Below are 7,501 nucleotides of genomic sequence, written 5' to 3'. Positions count from 1 at the left end.
CTGAGAACAAGCAGTGGGTAAACATTTTTTGTCTGGATGCAACCAAGTGTAAAAGGAAAAAAAAATACCATCCTTCATAATATATTCTACTAACAATAAATACTATTAGAATTGCCTCATTTCTTCCAATCATTCTTAATGCAATGGCTCTTAAGTGGGACATTTTCAATATACAGATGTACAGTTTCCACTTAAGACCTACTAGACCAGAATCTTTGGGGATGTAACCAAACAGTGTGTCAAAAAAGCTTCACAATTTCTTTTTTTTGCTCTGCCTACCTAATTGGCTAAGAATGACTTTTTTCAAATGGTTTATTTTTGTATTGTAATTTTAAAACTATACAATGTAGAACATGGTGACTATAGCATTGCTATGCAATATATAGAAGAACTGTTAAGAAAGTAAATCCCAAGTTATCACAAGGAGAAATTTTTCCCTTTCTGCTCCTTTCTTTCTATTGTATCTATATGAGAAGATGGATGTTAGCCAAATCTATAGTGGTAATCATTTTACAATATATGTAAATCAAACCATCATGCTGTATGCCTTAAACTTGATATGGTAATGCATGACAATTTATTTCTCAATAAAACTGGAAAAAGTTTAAAGACAAATTTAAAGTTCCAAGAGGAATGTTTTACAATGTTTTATTGATTTCACTAATAGCAAAATTAATTTGGCTGGTTAAAATGGCACAATGCCAAAAGATGATTTGAAGGGTAAAGTTGACAGCAAATGATACTTGAGGGAAGGCAGATGAAAAGTTGGGGGACTTCACTACATTTCAGTTTGAAGGCAGCACTGTTGGTGGGGTTAAAAACTCTTACCACCTGCTGTGTGCAGTGACTGTGTGCAGTGACCTGGTCCCAAGCCAGCAGCAGACAGGTGGAGAGGCCTCTCCATCATCAAATACTGACATGGCTGGGTCCCTAGCGGCAGTCTTAAGCAAGAGGCCGAGCCCTGGGCAGGCTCAGCAGGGCCTCGGCCCCGTGGGAGTGTCCTCTTTCCTGGGGAGGACCTCTGAAGCCTTGGGGTCTGCCAACTGTCCATGGTGTGGACCTCCCAAAGCTGCTGTCCCCGGAGTATGAGTGGTGCAAGGATGAGAAGTGGTTCAACAAAGTATAAGAGGTAGGCTAGACTGTACCAAATTGAGGTTAATATATTGTAATTTCATGTCTATGAAGTCATTTCACACAAAGAGCATTTTCTCCTGGGGGGAGCCATACTCTTTCAAAATGGCAAAGCCTAAAATAAGAAGGACTCACACTAGGCTAAATTTTTTTGAGGTATGGTTTTCTTTAACCATAGATGCAGAGGCCCATCGTGAGTGGCTTGTAAAATCCACCACTGTGAGCATTCATGCATTGGCTCTGCTGATTGTGCAAATACATAGTAATACAGCTGCCTCTCTAGGGGCAGGCTGCAGCCTGATGTTTGCACAGCCAGCAGAAACAATTTCTTGCAGGAGACGGACTTCCATTGTTTACCAGTATGCCTTCCACGGAAGCTGAACCCTCAGCCACACACGCCGTCTCTTTCAGAGGACGTGGCTGCCTTCTGCCTGGCTGCCTCCCTTCAAATTAATAGGCAGCTAGCAGATAATCAATGCCTTTTATACAAGATGGCAGAGGAGATTCTGTAGGTCTCTGTACTGGGAATATTTATCATGTGAGGCAGACATGAGCATTAAAAAAAATGTTGGTTTTTCTTGATTATCAAAGTAAATCATGTTCAATACAGAAATGTTGAAAAATAGGAAACCTTGAAAAAGAAAAGAATCATTTTTATTTCATTCAAAGATGGCCATTCAAATATTTTAGTGTACGCTGCAGCATTACACAACGAGCATTACAGCCTGTACTCAACTGGTAGCCTGCCTGCTGTCCCATCCAGTAGCATACTATGCGTGCTGGATAATTGTGTGTGAAAGTGGCTCAGATGTGTCTGACTCTTAGTAGTGACTCCATGGATATCAGCCCATGGAATTCTCCAGACCAGAATACTGGGGTGGGGAGCCTTTCCCTTCTCCAGGGGATCTTCCCAACCCAGGAATCAAACTGGGGTTTCTGCATCGCAGGCAGGTTCTTTACCAGCTGAGCTATAAGCTCAATGTTTAGTTGCTCCTTTTTTGTGTGATGAAGGATTTTTCAGTGAATCTCCTATGTAATTTTTAGTCTACTTTCTGATTATTTCCTCCAGGTACATTCCTAGAAGTGGAATTTCTAGATCAAAGGATAGAAATGATCATGGCATTTAAACAGATATTTTCTGGGTAAATTGGAAAACACACCATTGTGTTTACTGGTTGTGTGCAGTGGTTTCTGGATCAGGAAAAAAACACCTGTCATCAGTTTTTCTCATTCAACACTTTTTTGACATTGGGTTAGGCTTAGGTTGGGCTTCCCTCGTAGCTCAGTTGGTAAAGAATCCTGCAGTGCAGGAGACCAGGGCTCAATTCCTGGGTCGGGAAGATTCCCTGGGGAAGGAAATGGCAACCCACTCCAGTATTCTTGCCTGGAGAATCCCATGGACAGAGGAGCCTGGCGGGCTACAGTCAATGGGGTCGCAAGAGTTGGACACGACCTAGCGACTAAACTACTACTACTACTAGGGTTGGGTTAGGGTTAGGCTTAGGGTTTCCCAAGGGGCTCTAATGGAAAAGAACCTGCCTGTCAATGCAGGAGACGTGAGATGTGGGTTCGATCCCTGGGATGGGAAAATCCCCTGGGGGAGGGCATGGCAACCCACTCCAGTATTCTTACCTGGAGGATCCCCATCGACAGACTCTACAGCCCATAGGGTCACAGAGTCAGACACAGCTGAAGTGACTTAGCACGCACAGCACAGGAGGTTTGCTGCTTCCTCTAGAGGAGAGTTGATTGAGTGACAGGACCCAGCTAACTAGCTTCCTTTAAGGCCTGCAGACTTCTCATCCCATCAACAAGATCTCTTGCTTTATGCATTCTAGTAGGATTCAAAATGAGTCTGGTCACAACTAGGGGGTGAAAGAAGAAAGTATTTGCGTCTTTATCCCCTAGTCTGCTTCTTGAAGAATTGCTATGGGTTGGCTGCATCCTCTTTTAAGATTTTATCTGCATTTTTTAAACTCTAATAATAAAAAAAACCACATACCATTTACATTTTTAACCATTTGTAGTTGTAAAATTCAGTGATATTAAGTGCATTCATGGTGTACCATCACTATTATATATTTCAAGAACTTGTTCATCAAACACAAATTTTATACTCATTAAGCAATAACTCTTCATCATACCCTCCCTCTGGTAACCTTTATTCTACTTTTTGTGTAATGAATTTGCTTCCTTTAGGTATGGCTTATAAGGGGAATCATCCAGTGTTTGTCCTTTTGTGTCTGGCTTAGCTCACACTCTCACACAGCACAATGTTTTCAAGGTTCATGCATGCCACAGCATGTATTGGAATTTCATTCCTTTTTAAGTTTGAATAATATTCCATTGTCTGGCTGTTCCTCATTCTATTGATCCACTCATCTGTTGCTGAACATCTGAGTTGTTTCTGCCTTTTGGCTGCAGTGAATAATGCTGCTATGGACATGTGTGCAATGTGTGCATCTTTTCCGAAGGCTACAAATTCTGTCTGGTGGTCCTGTCCATGTAACTGCCCTTTGTTCCGGTAACACTCTCTATTCTTCACCCTCTAGGATCCCTACTGTTGCGACTTGGATTCTGCATCATGTCTTATGGGCTTCCCCACACTCTACTCATGTTTTGGTAATTCTTCTCTTTATTAATTTTTCTTCAAATTACCCAGTTTGACTATGACATCTATTCCCTGCCAGATTTGACTTTCACTAAACTTTTACTACAAACTGTCTTTACTTTAGTCCTGAAACAACTGAATACCTCTCAAAGAATACCTGGGCCTATGGCCACTAGCTACTGACAAGTCCCTGGACATTTAAAACAGCACAGATGACCAGGCTCCACTCCACTTCAGTTGATTCAAAAAAACCTGGTTCTTGTTGTACAGTCACAAAGTCATGCTCAACTCTTTGTGACCGCATGAACTGCAGCACGCCAGGCTTCCCTGTCTTTCACTATCTCCTGGAACCTACTCAAACTCATGTCCATTGAGTTGGTGATGCCATCCAACTGTTTTGTCCTCTGTCATCCCCTTCTTCTCTTGCCCTCAATCTTTCTCAGCATTAGGGTCTTTTCCAATGAGTCAGTTCTTCGCATCAGGTGGCCAAAGTATTGGAGCTTCAGCTTCAGCATCAGTCCTTCCAATGAATATTCAGGACTGATTTCCTTTAGGATTGACTAGTTTGATCTCCTTGCAGTCCAAGGGACTCTCAAAAGACTCCTCCAGCACCACAGTTTGAAAGCATCAATTCTTTGGCCCTCAGCTTTCTTTATGGTCCAACTCTCATATCCATACATGACTACTGGAAAAACTATCACTTTGACCAGATGGACCTTTGTCAGCAAAGTGATGCCTCTGCTTTTTTAATATGCTGTCTAGGTTTGTCATTGCTTCTCTTCCAAGGAGCAAGTGTCTTTTAATTTTGTGGCTGCAGACACCATCTGCAGTGATTTTGGAGCCCAAGAAAATAAAGTCAGTCACTGTTTCCACTTTTTCCCCATCTATTTGCCATGAAATGACGGGACTGAATCCCATGATCTTTGTTTTGTGAATGTTGAGCTTTAAGCCAGCTTTTTCCACTTTCCTCTTTCACCTTCATCCTCTTCACTTTCTGCTATTAAAGTGGTATCATCTGCATACCCAAAGTTGTTGATATTTCTCATGGCAATCTTGATTCCAGCTTGTGATTCATCCAGACTGGCATTTCGCATGATGTACTCTGCACAGAAGTTAAATAAGCAGGATGACAATATACGCTCCATATACTCCATGTTGTACTCCTTTTCCAATTTTGAATCAGTCCATTGTTCCATATCTGGTTCTAACTGTTGCTTCTTGACCTGCATACAGATTTCTCAGGAGTCAGGTAAGGTGGCCTGGTATTCTCATCTTTGAGAATTTTCCAGTTTGTTGTGATCCACATAGTCAAATGCTTTGGCATAGTCAATGAAACAGAAGTAGAAAACCTTCACTTTAAAGACGTATCCCAGTGATTCTAATGCTGTTGGTCCAAAGTCCAACACAAACCTCTGGCAACTGGGCTCTTGTTTGCAGCCCTGAACCAATGCAGTTCTAGGTCTACTTTAGGAATTTGGACCAACATTTTTTACCTAAAATAACTAAAGTATACTGAAATGAAGAAATTTGAAAATAAATCACATTTCATTCACATGCCCTTTTCTAAATTAACTTTGCTTTGTATTGGGTTGCCTTCCAAATGATCGGCTTTTTAGGAAGGGAGAACAGAGCATGATTTTCATACCCAGAAATTATCCTCCAAGCTGCCAGCATCTTGTCCATTTATCTCCAGGCACAGTCTCCTTGCACCCTAACCTTTTTATGTTCAAGATACTGTAGCAGTCATAAAAGGCTAAGATTGAGAAGCTACCAGCAGGCAACATGCATACTTCCAAAAGTTGCTGAATTTGCAATATTTCTCATAGCGTATTTTCTGAGGTATACCAATCCAGCTGTCCTGAAGTGTAACATTAAAAGCCACATCAGACAGCTATTAATACAACAGCATCACCAGCTTGTCTTGTCCCTCTGGGCAAACAATGGCTGCAAATACAAGTGGTGTTCAGAGAGCAGTGGGGACTGAAAGGCAGCTAAGAAAAATAGGCTTTATCTTCCCCAATATTGTGCCAAAGACAACTATAAATTCAGATATTAGATGTTATGATATATTCTTTGCTTATCATTTTATTTTTATTCTCAGTCCTTTGGGGTGATAGTTTCAGGCAATTCATTTAATTTCCCTTGTTTTCAATTTCTCCATCTACAAAAAGGAGAGAAAATATATTTTGCTGCCCTAGAGAGCATCCAAGACCTCAGCAAATTAAAAACAATTTAGTTTGTGAGTTCCATATTACAGATGAGGAATGTGCTGCAAGAGAGTCCGAGTGACAACTTTGAACCCACACTCTTGTGTGACAGCAGGACTGAGCTTCAAATTCAGCTCTCCTGAGTGTTTTTGTGTTATTCTTGTTTGTTTCTGATATCCAAATTCATTTTATTTTTTTATAATGGGTAGCTATTATATTTACAATAAAACTTACTATTTAAAAAAATAGTTTCAGAACTAGAGTGCTGATGTAAACAATGTACAAGGATCTCTTTACATGAGGGCCTTCCTCTTGGTCCTACCCAGATAATCACTTTTTGTTTGTTTTGTATTGTTTATTAGCATATGAAGGTAAATTTCAGCTCTACTTTATTAAAAAAAAATTGGTCTAAAAGCTAAATGCCCTTGATTTCTTTTGCCTAAATGAATACAGGATCAATTCTTTTTCTGCCCAAATTGATCCCTTTAAAAAAGCGTAATCCAGAGAAGGAACAGAGGAAATCTATAAGGATGACATAGTTAAGGTCATCTTTTGGATAGCTTTTGGCAAAATTAAGAGCCTTTTTAAGTTCAGAAACTTGACGGTAAGACTTTCTGGTTCTTATCTTAGTAGATGGGCTGAAATGAAGCCAGCCAGAGGTGCAGAGGAATATAATTAGGTTTAAAACAGAAGAAAACCACGAGAGAGAAAGCAAGCAAACAAGAACGGATGCTGTGAGCACTAGCTTTCCCTGCTGGCTGGTGAGACAGTAGGGGTGTGGTTGACGTGGTTAGTGCAGCCAGTCAACCCTGAGGTTTTTTTTTTTTTTTTTTTTCTTTTTTAAAAATATGGAACGCTTCACGAATTTGCATGTCATCCTTGCGCAGGGGCCATGCTAATCTTCTCTGTATCGTTCCAATTTTAGTATATGTGCTGCCGAAGCGAGCACAACCCTGAGGTTTTAAAAGATGAAACATTTCCATCCTGAAGTGAGCTGGACAGGAGCGAAGTGCAAGGGAGGTGTGAAAAACACCGAGGCGGCCCTGTGGCATTCAGCTCAGGTCAGACACCAAAAATATCAGTAGCCCGCAGGGCTGAGCCCAGCACAGGCGGCCAGATGTGAACACTCGGCAGGGCTGAAAAATGCCCCTTCTGGGGCCTAATGACTTTTCCCAAACTTACCTGCAAACCGTTTTTTCCCCTTCATATTCTTTTAAATTTTCATTTTTTAGCCATGACATGAAGCATATGTGATCTTAGTTCCTCAACCAGGGATCAAACCCACATCCCTTGCTTTGGGAGTGCAGAGTCCCAGCAGAGAAGTTCTCCCACCTTCTTCATTATTTTTTTCTTTTTTTTCTTTTTTGCTGTTGTTAATCATGGTGTTTTGTCGGGGGTGGGGGGTTGCATCAATTTTTATTTTTATTTATTTATTTATTGGCCACATCTAGCAGCATTCAGGATCTTAGTTCTCCGACCAGGAATCGAACTTGTGCCCCTTGCAATGGAAACACAGAGTCCTAACCACTGGACCACCAGGGAAGTCCCTCCC

General features: G+C 41.1%; 1 non-coding gene across 1 annotated transcript; it reads right to left on the bottom strand.

Annotated features, from left to right (window-relative positions):
* Positions 1 to 6,791: 6,791 nt before the first annotated feature.
* On the bottom strand, positions 6,792 to 6,898 carry LOC122424896. Its single transcript, XR_006264604.1, has one exon. It is a non-coding gene; the product is annotated as a U6 spliceosomal RNA (small nuclear RNA).
* Between the last annotated feature and the right edge of the window lie 603 nt (positions 6,899 to 7,501).

The sequence above is a fragment of the Cervus canadensis genome, chromosome 1 (assembly GCF_019320065.1).
Source record: "Cervus canadensis isolate Bull #8, Minnesota chromosome 1, ASM1932006v1, whole genome shotgun sequence".
Lineage (NCBI taxonomy): Eukaryota > Metazoa > Chordata > Mammalia > Artiodactyla > Cervidae > Cervus > Cervus canadensis.
The sequence above is the reverse complement of the archived record's forward strand: the minus strand, read 5'-3'. Positions and strand labels throughout refer to the sequence as shown.